Source organism: Canis lupus, chromosome 8 (genome assembly GCF_011100685.1).
Source record: "Canis lupus familiaris isolate Mischka breed German Shepherd chromosome 8, alternate assembly UU_Cfam_GSD_1.0, whole genome shotgun sequence".
Classification (NCBI taxonomy): Eukaryota; Metazoa; Chordata; class Mammalia; order Carnivora; family Canidae; genus Canis; species Canis lupus.
The window spans coordinates 66,379,584-66,389,389 of NC_049229.1; the positions used below are offsets into that span (position 1 = coordinate 66,379,584).

The 9,806-nt window shown below is 47.5% G+C and overlaps 1 long non-coding RNA gene across 1 annotated transcript; it reads right to left on the minus strand.

Moving 5' to 3' along the window:
• Positions 1-377: 377 nt before the first annotated feature.
• On the minus strand, positions 378-8,480 carry LOC119873024. Its single transcript, XR_005362954.1, has 3 exons — positions 8,326-8,480; positions 1,304-1,391; positions 378-496 (listed from the first exon to the last, which is right to left on the minus strand). It is a non-coding gene; the product is annotated as an uncharacterized LOC119873024 (long non-coding RNA).
• Positions 8,481-9,806: the final 1,326 nt, after the last annotated feature.

Sequence of the window (9,806 nt, forward strand, 5' to 3'; positions counted from 1 at the left end):
GGACACTGAGTGTGAATCCCAGTTGAATGGGACCATGCAGACCACAGAGGGAGGCATCACCCCCAGCCCAGCCATGGGGCAGCTTCTCCTCCCTCTCATCCCCCTCCGGAGCCACACTGGACTTTTGTGTGTCCGGATGTAACCCTTTAGCTGGAGCTCTTTGCTCGCACTGTTTTCCCAACTCTGCGATTCCCTCCGCTTCCTCCCCTGCCCCAGTGCCAGGAGGAGGTGCTGGTGACCTGCAGCTTGAGTGTGCATCCAGAGTCTTGCCAGGTAGTGAACTTCTGGCCCTGGGGCAGGTTGCTCAGCCTCTCGGTGACTCAGTTTCCTCATGTAGAAAGTGAGATGAGTAGCACTTACCTGGTAGGGGTTTTGAGGGCTAAACAAGTGAATGTACATAAAGCCTTTAGGACAAAGCCGGTGCGTGTCATAAGCTAGAGGAATCGACCAGGTATAGTGCAGGAGCTGGAGCTGGAAATAGTGGCGGCTCCTTGGTCTGAAGGACAAGGAGAGAATGGGCTTGCCCAGACCCAGACTATGAGGGAGCAAAGCCAACCTGGGGTCCCCCAGGGACTAAATGCCCAGACCTCTTCCTTTTCTCCCTCCCCCTTCCTTTACAGGACCAGGGGGCCCACTGAGGCAATCCAGAGGGGTTGGCCTGTGGGGCTCAGAACAGGGTGAAGAGGGCTGGCCTGTGGATTTGGGGGCCAGTGGGTAAGAGAGCCGGTCACCTTGCCAGGATGTTATCACCTGTCTCTCCTGGGGAGGGGGCACCAAAGCAACCCAAGGTCTTCTGAAGCAGGGACCCTCTCTCCCTACCCCTGGACACAGGGTGGGCTCCTTCCTTCTTCCAGGAGGCCAGGGAAGATGCCTGCACTGCCCTGCCTGCCCCCAGGGGTTCTCCACAGCCTTCTCAGGTTTCTGTGTTTTTCTGGAGGAAAAAACTCGCTCCCTGGGGCAGGTTTCCCCAAAGCTCTCACGGTTCCCATGATAATAGGTTTGTGTATGCTACCGAATTAGTCTGTGCCCGTCCAACCATCTTTAGCTCACATTAATCACACCCTTTTACTCAAAACAGTACAACTCTGATCTAAACCAATTAAGCCTGTGCTGTTTAGACAAAGAGATTAATATAGCTCCGAAAAGCATAACCTTTGGCCATAGAGGTATCTTAAGATAATGAGCTTGATTCAGTGGGTTGGCTTTGTGGAGAGGTATGTTTTGGAAGAAGATATCTATTTGCAGATTCTAAATCAGCAGGAAAAGAAGGGCACCCAGGCAAACAAGTTCTGGTTGTACGCACGCAGGTATAAAGGAGGTGAGGGGAGTCCGATTGAGAGCCCGTGATTTGGAAATGCAGATACTCTTTCTCTTGGAAAATCCAGCTGACTCTGACAAAGGAAAAAAAAATATGAAATAAAGCCCAGCACAAGTAATTACAGCTAAAACACAGATCGAAAATATATAGCTTAGAACAAGCATTGCCCGATGTATAATCCTTTCTGCTCTTACAGAAATTGAGGGACGACTTCCCAGTGTGGATGTATAGAAGGGAACACTGGACGCAGAGATCTAGGTGCTAACCCGAAATTTGGGTTTAATACCGAGGGGCTGCGGCGCGCCGCCCACCGTGCTGGAGGCTGGGGATTGTCGGAGGAGTGGGACACGATCCCTGCCTTCAAGCTGCTGGTTGCCCAGGCGGGGACTGGGACCTTCAAACAGAGAGGTCAGGGAGGCTTTGGCAGAGGTGAGCTCCGGGGGAGCCCCAGGACTCAGGAACCTGAGTCCACCATGGGGCTTCAGCCAAAGCTGCTGGGTGCAAAGAAGCTCTGAGCTGAACCTCTGGAAGATCCATCTCTGTGGGTCTCCCAGAAGACCTCCTGGAGGGAAAGTGCTGGAAGGAACCTAAGCAAGTAGAGCTGCGTATAAACTAGGGTCTACACTGGCAAGCCATGGAGGAAGAGAGCTAGCTGTTGCTCTAGACACCTAGAGCATCCAGGGTGGGACTGGAGATGGTTGGAGATGATGCCTGGTTGGGTGGGGTGCACGGAGCTTGGGGGACCACAGTCCCCAAATGAAGATGCTTGGAGATGATTTTCTAAACAGGACTATGCTAAAGGGATTAACTGTTAGCCCTGGTCAGCCTTATTTCTGGAAGAGCACCTTGGTCACCACTGGTTGGCAGCGAAGCCCTAGTCAAGCTCTTTCCTGGGTCTGACCTCGGGTGTCTCATCTGTGCAATAGGTGTAGTTGGTACCACAGCCCCTCAGGTGCTGGCCAGTATGTATTAACTGCATCTTCTTTATTTTCAGCGCTTTGGTACCCTGGGCACTTGCTGACTATGCTGGGGCTACCCTTCCCAGGGCTACCCCTCCCAGGGCTAGCTGATTTGTAGAAATGGCAAACACCTGCCCACAGAGCTTGCCCTTCATATGCAAACCGACCCAGCCTGGACCCCTGCCCCTATCAGGTTCTCGGGCACCAGGCCACTATCCACCTGCCCTGACTACCTCAGACACCTAAGGACGGCCTCTAAGCCCCAGAGCCTGCTGAGATACTTCCAGCTGGCCAATCCTAAACCTGCTCCCCCTGCCTCAAGCTCCTTCTAGGGAAAGCACCGCAAAGATCTTGCTCATCTCCTCCACCCCCAGCCTCCTGACTGACCCTGTTGCTTCCCCGAGGCCCCAAGGGCTGGGGCGCCCCTCTTCTCACCATCTGTGAGTAAAACAAGCTCTTACAATGACAGTTGTCTCTCCTTTTGGCCTCGATACCACCTGAGTAATAATCAAAACTATATTTGAAAATGCAGCAATATTTTCAGATGGAGAGTTCAAGCAAAATCCCTGGCCAAGTCTTTGGTCAAACCATGTCCCAGGAGAGGGGGCGCGGGGTTCCAATGAGCTCAGCACCCTGGGGGCCAGCAGTAGGCCCGTCTCGTGTCTCTTCACCTCTGTGAACGAACCTCAACCTTCTCATTTATAAAATGTGGGTGTCAGGCCAAACATTAACGATGCTTTTCAGGTTCGAGATTTTCTTTTCTTTTTTTAAATTTTTATTTATTTAATTTTTTTAAAGATCTGATTTATCTTTTTTATTTTTAAAAAGATTTTATTTATGTACTTATTTTTAAAAATATTTTATTTATTTATTCTTTACAAGATTTTATCTATTTTTTTAAAAGATTTTATTTATTTATTTATTTTTTAAAAGATTTTATTTATTTATTTATTCATGAGAGACACAGAGGGAGAGGAAGACAGGCCCCCCTGCAGGGAACCTGATGCGGAACTCGATCCCAGGACCCCGGGATCACGATCTGACCCAAAAGCAGATGCTCAACTGCTAAGCCACCCAGGGGCCCCCAGATTGAAGATTTTTTAACAACCGAGAAACTCGCAGTGAGCCCTTAGATAAATCTGTCCCCAAGTTGCCCAGGGGCCGACCACGCATAATTTCCCCATCTCTACTCCTCTTGATCCTATGGACACAGAGTGGGAGACGCTGTCTGTTGGTGCTTTGTAAACTGTGAAGTGCTGTGCCTCATGGAGGTCTGCTATTAGCATTATTGTTGACTATGAACTTGTCCCCGTCTGTAGGTGGGTAAGACTTTCAGGGCAATGGTATATGATTTAGCAAATTATCTCTTCAGTGTGCTAAAGAGTCCACCAGGGGTTTGCTCACTGCAGGGTGAGGGAACAATGAGGCCTCCCTATATTCAATAACAGTGGTTTAATTATCATGATTATCTCGCATTTGTATAAAGTCTTTGCTTTCAGGATCTCAAAGTACTTTATAAACATGAAGCCTCCTAGTCCCCCAGGGGAGATGTTAAATTGATGCATGAGCTTGCAGGTCGTTCCTCTTTCTGGCTCAAAAGTGGTTTCCTCCCATCCAGGTGAGGATAAAAAGGGATGTTAGCATCCGTTGTTGCACAGAGTTCAGTGTCAGAGGCTTATGTATGTGCATTAAGGACCCAGGTGAAATATTTTGCGAATGGGAATAACTACCTGACTGGGGAGCTTGCTATATGCCAGGCTGGACCCTGGCCCTGCAATAGGTCATGTCCCAGCACTAATTAGTTCTCTCCCCCGCCGCTCCCCCCGCTACAACTTTCCAGATAAGCTCAGAGAGGTTCACTGGCAGACCCAACGTCACACAGCCACAGAGAGGTGGACACGAGCAGGTGCCATTTGGACACAGAGCTGCAGGTGTCTGTAAGGAGAAAATCGTCGCTCTTTACGCTGAACTCAGCCGCCCCCCAGATCACTGCTGCTTCGGGTCCACATCCTTTCTTTTGTCCTTGTGGAGTCTGATGATGTTCCTACAGCCTTGGCCTTGAGAGTCAGCTGAGTCCAGTGGGAGATAGTGAACCCTCCAAGAGGAGGTGGGAGGGTCCGTGCCCACCCAGGCAGAGACGCACTCTGAATCTTGTCTGCAAAGATTCTGGGGGTTCTGGGGGGACGCGGCCGCCTGTATCTCGGTGGGAGGAGCGCCGAAGGATTTAAGGACACGTTTTCAAGCAGTTACCTGCCTGTTCACAGTCTCTCCCCATTAGAGAGGGGGCTGTACAGCATTGGGGGCCTGGGCCCGTATCCCTGTAGGGGTCCAGTCCACCTCCCAGCCCAGCCTAGCCCAGGCCCTTCCTAGCCGTGTGATGTGGGCCAGGCATTTTCTTAGCCTCAGTTTTCTTATCTGTATAATGGGGAAAACTTACAGGTCTGTCGAGACGATTCAGCAATGACATGCATAGATAGAGCACCTGGCAAGTGATAGATACTAACATGCCGCGGGCTTTGATGTCATCGCTTTCACTGGTGGAGTCATCTGTGTCCTTGTGAGGTCTACGAGGAAGCCTCCGGGGCCTGCAGCTGTTGACAGCCAGCACGTGCGCATGATGAAGGTGCTATAGATAGAACTGTGTCCCCCCAGATCGCCTATGTCGGAGCCCTCATCCCAGTGTGATGGTGTTTGGAGGTGGGGTCTTGGGAGGGCCCTGGGTTTCCATGAGGTGATGAAAGTGGGCTTCATGGATTTAGTGTCCTTTTAAGAAGAGACAGACACTAATGCATTCACTGACCCTCCCTCTCCCCGTCGTGCGAGGACACAGCAAGACAGCAGCCCTCTGCAAACCAGAAAGAGCGCTCTCCTGGAACCCGGCCCCACTGGCACCCTGATCTCGGGCTTCCGGCCTCTGGAGATGTGAGAAAATAAGTATCTGTTGCTTAAGCTGTGCATTTTCGGGTACTTTGTTCTGGCAGCCCAAGCGGACAAAGACAGAGGCCATGCAAAGCCCTCTCATGAGCATGACGTAATCTGGTTCTCAGAAGAGCCCCAGGATGCAGGCAGCTTTTACTGATGTCAAAACCGAGGCCCAGACCAGATGCCTGGCTTGCCAAAGTCACAGCACCCGATGGTGGCTGAGCACCCTCAAGATCATCTTGCCTTTCTGAGTAGCTGCGTCCAACTCAGGACAGCAGACAGGGGCTGGGTGTGCCAGGAGCCCTCGGTTGTCATCAACCCTCAGCCCTTGCTCAACTGGGAGAGCTCCCCACTAAGTTATTTCTGCCCTGGGCCCTTGCATAAGTCAACCATGCTGTCTGGGCCTGTTTCTTCATTTTTTTTTTTTTTAAAGGCAGTGATAGCAACTGCACAGGGCAGTACAGAAGCTGAGGGGAGGCCAGGGCCCATTCACTCCAAGGGAATTGAAAGCCTGTTACATGGAAAGGCATTCCTAATGCTCACTCTTTTCCATGATCTTCCCTTCTTCATTCATCCATAGTCTCTCTCACTAGATTCTGAGTCCCGGAGGCCAGGCAGTGTGTCCAGTGTACGCCTGAATTTGCAGAACGTGGCTGTGGATCTAGCCTCTAAGCGGTGGCCAGGAAAGATGTGATGGATAAATGCATGCATGCACGCACGAGGAATGGATGGACGGACAGCCTGATGTCTTGGGATGGTTTCCTCTCTCCACCAGCAGGTAAGCTCCTGGTAATGTGAGTTGCTTTCTACACATAGGGTACCCACCCCCCACCCCGAGTATTTGTCCCTTGTGTTGGAGGAAATGGACCTTATTTGTGATTTATATTTTGATAGCCTCACACAGATGCTCTGAATTGCTGGAGGGCTGGAGGGGCTGACGAACACACAGGTGGGTTTTAGCAGGAACGCAGTGTAATTATCGTCTTATTTGATCCCCTGATCTACTTCTGAGACTAATAGGTTGCTTTTTTGGATTAACTGTATTTATCGATCTGCTCTAGAGATGTGATCGCTGTGAGCGCTCTCCTTCTGGAGGAATTCAGAACACAGGCCTTTGGAAAATGTGTCCGTGTGGCCAGCGTGCCAGGTGGCCTAACGTGTGTGTATGCATATATTGCATTTTTTCATCAACATCCATTTTCTGTCTTTGTGGTTTAAGTTAAGGGAGGAAAGAATTGCATCCGCAAAGTGATTAGCTGCGGGGGGCAAAAATCATTCCAGTGAATACTGTTTTTCCCTTTGATACAACTCCAAATTGATGTTTCCATCTCATTGTTTTTGTATTTGTTTTTTAACTTTATCTAAAGATTTTTTTTAAATGAGAATTATTTAACAAAAGGAAAACTCTAACCACTTTCTTATGTAAAGCTAATGTGACAATGCAAGTGTCAACAAGGGGGCAAGATCCTTCTCAGGGAAATCTTGAAACCTCTAAGTGAAATTTGCATAAAATAGTTCTGGTATTATTATTCACTATTCTTCCCGTGACAGATATGTCAAGGCCTTGAAACCTAAAAGAACAATTATGCTATTGTATCTCTCGGAGGATTCAAGGGGTGTGTCTTTGGTGGAAAAAGTGCTATTAGAGCTTTGAAAGCAGTTAAAAGGCAGCCCAAGGGACTCTTTAGCTAGTCATTTTATAAAGAATGCCTCAGCTTTAAGTGTCTTAAAGTACGTTTATTCAACTCGTACTTTTGGCTTAAAAAAACCTACTAATAATTAATGGCTGTACTTTTTTTTTAACGTTTGCATTAGCTATAAATAAAAACTCCTGATGAAGTCATCATTGATTAGGTTAAACTATGAATCTTATGTGACGGGACCCAGATCTTTGTCAAGCATCCTGCAACGAATTACCTGTAGCTTTTTTTTTTTTTTTTTTAATATAGCTAACATTGCTAAAGTCATTGCCATTGCCAATTATGGACCAAATCAGGAACTAATCAGTAAATCCTTTCCTTGCACAAGCTGGCTTAACTTAACATGTCTGAACATTAAAAACTGAAGCATTGATAAGGCATGTCTCATTGCAGCTGGATGGGGTGTGGGAGGCAGTGATCCGACTTTAATTTCCTCTGAAACCTGCTGATTATGTTATTCTCAGGTTCTGCTGGGCTTCACTGGAAAGAGGCAATGCCAACTTTTGATGGGAATAGTTTTGAAATTCAAGAAAGACACGGAGAGGCACAAAAACGCCTCTGTCACGTAGGGTGATAAGATGGTAGGGAAAATGAATGAGCCAGGAAACTTTCAGTCAAACTGCTGCAAGGATTGTGGGGGTCAGAGAAATTTTGATTCAAATATGCAAGAGCTAATATGTCCAGGCATGGCTGGGCGGTCTGTGTTTTTAGCAAGCTGTAACGTGGTGCTCATCTCGTCCACTTTGTAAAATCAAAAGACGATATTTGTTTCTTTTCATTTATACATTCTTATACTTCATATTCATTGAAAGTTGGGAGGGTCCCTTGAAACCATCCAGCATGGGACACCTGGGTGGCTCAGTGGGTGCTCTTTGGGTCAGGGCATGATCCCGGAGCCCCAGGATCGAGTCCCACGTCGGGCTCCCCACATGGAACCTGCTTCTCCCTCTGCCTGTGTCTCTGCTTCCCTCTCTCTTTGTGCCTCTCATGAATAGATAATTTTTTTAAAAATCTAAAAAAGAAAAAAGAAACCATCTAGCTTGACCTACAATTTTATGCATGAATAAAGGAAGAAGTCTCCGAGTGGGGGGAAAAAAAAAAACAACCAAAACAAAATAACAGTCCAGTCATTCTATGATAAAGCGTGGAAGAGAACTGTGGCAGGCTGCAGTCACCCCCCAGTACCCAGTCCCATCTTCCATAGTTGCCGAATTCTGGCTACCATAAGGGCACCTTAAATCAAGAGTGCATTTTCCATAATCCCATGCACCTATGGGGAGCCATGTGATAAGGTTCTGGCCAATGAGATGCAGCTAAAGTGAGAAATCCCTGGGAAACACCCCATTCCTTTGTTCCTACAAGGAGCCATCCTGGAAATGGCGGTGTATTGCCAGCAGCAAGAAGAGAAGAAACCTGAGTTTCTGACCTTAGGAGGGTCCATACCAGCCTTTGACTGTTGACCACTGCCCCATATACAGGAGAGATTAATGCTCTGTCTCCTGGGCCACCGTAGCATCCATGTTCAATCTTAAACAAATGTAGGAACCTCTAGGGGTGCTCACTAGGCTCCAAGCAGTGCGCTAGTTGTATTATCTAAGCCTTCCCCTTCCATGCTTGATGGTGTCACAGCCGGAATCCAGTTGTCTTGAGTAACTCTGATAGATTCTGGATCCCTGGTGGACAGCTGTGTCATTTGCTTAAAAATCTCAAGTACCCAGCACAGGGTCTGACATTCAGAGGGTGCTCAATAAAGTTTTATAAGAAATAGGTGGACAGATGGTGCCACGAAGAGAACAGGAGATGCTAGATGTGCCCTGGATGTACTCAGTGGAGATGCAGGCATCTAAGCTTGCAATTTCAGGCTGACCCCACATTACCATGTATAGTTTGATGACAAAATGATTCGTTGAAATCCCATGGATTTGTCTTTCTCTCTCTTTCTCTTTTTCCCTTTCTGGTATTATATCTCAATGTGATATAAACAGAACATAAATCTCGGCTCTTGCCAACTGCTGTTTAGCTGAAATTGCCTGTATTGTCTTGACATATGTTGGAGTCTTTAAATTAACACAGGAAAGAATTGATTTTAAAAATGGCATTTGCATTAAAGGTTATAAATGGGCAATTTGGAAAGCATGAAGATTTATATGGGAAGTTATGCACAAATATTACAGCTAGCATAGCAGTGGGGCTTTGACTCCATGAAATGCATAGTCTTGTATACCCTCTGGGGACATTCTTTATGTTGCAGGAAGTATGTATGTGGCATAATTTGCATATCCAAGGCACCAGGTAAGCCACGAGGTCACCACCAATCTGGATAAGCTATGGAAACTTGGATTCTTGGTGGACTTTAGGCATATTTTTTTTGACATCTTGGGTTTCCAAACACCTTCGTCAGAGTTCGATGTAGAATTTATTTTTATGTGTCATTAGTATCTGACTCCTTTAAGGACTCCAGCTTAAACAAATCACACACACTATATCCACAGAGAGAAAATCGTTGCTAGGCTCTCAGAATTATTAAATCAAAACATAGACTTCCTATCTTCAACCACTTGGCCCCTCCATGTTCGCAACCCCCCTAGTTGTTGAGCTCTTGTCTTAACTTGTATGTTCTGCTGAAACCCACTGATGGCTTGATTCACCTTTTGGCTCAAAGGGTCCACTGATGCTCGAGAACCAATTTTGTCATTCTATTGTGCATCTGACCATTGTCCACCCACCTGTCTCATATGTATTATGCCCCCCAGTGGTCATAGAGACGAAGAAGACCCCATCCCTGCCCCTAGAAGAGCTCGAAGTTTAGCGAAGGATACAGACAAGGAAAGAGGTCATTGCAATATGGTGGAGTACGCTGGTCAAGGAAGGTAGAGAATTCCTTGAAGACCTAGCAGATCTGAGCCA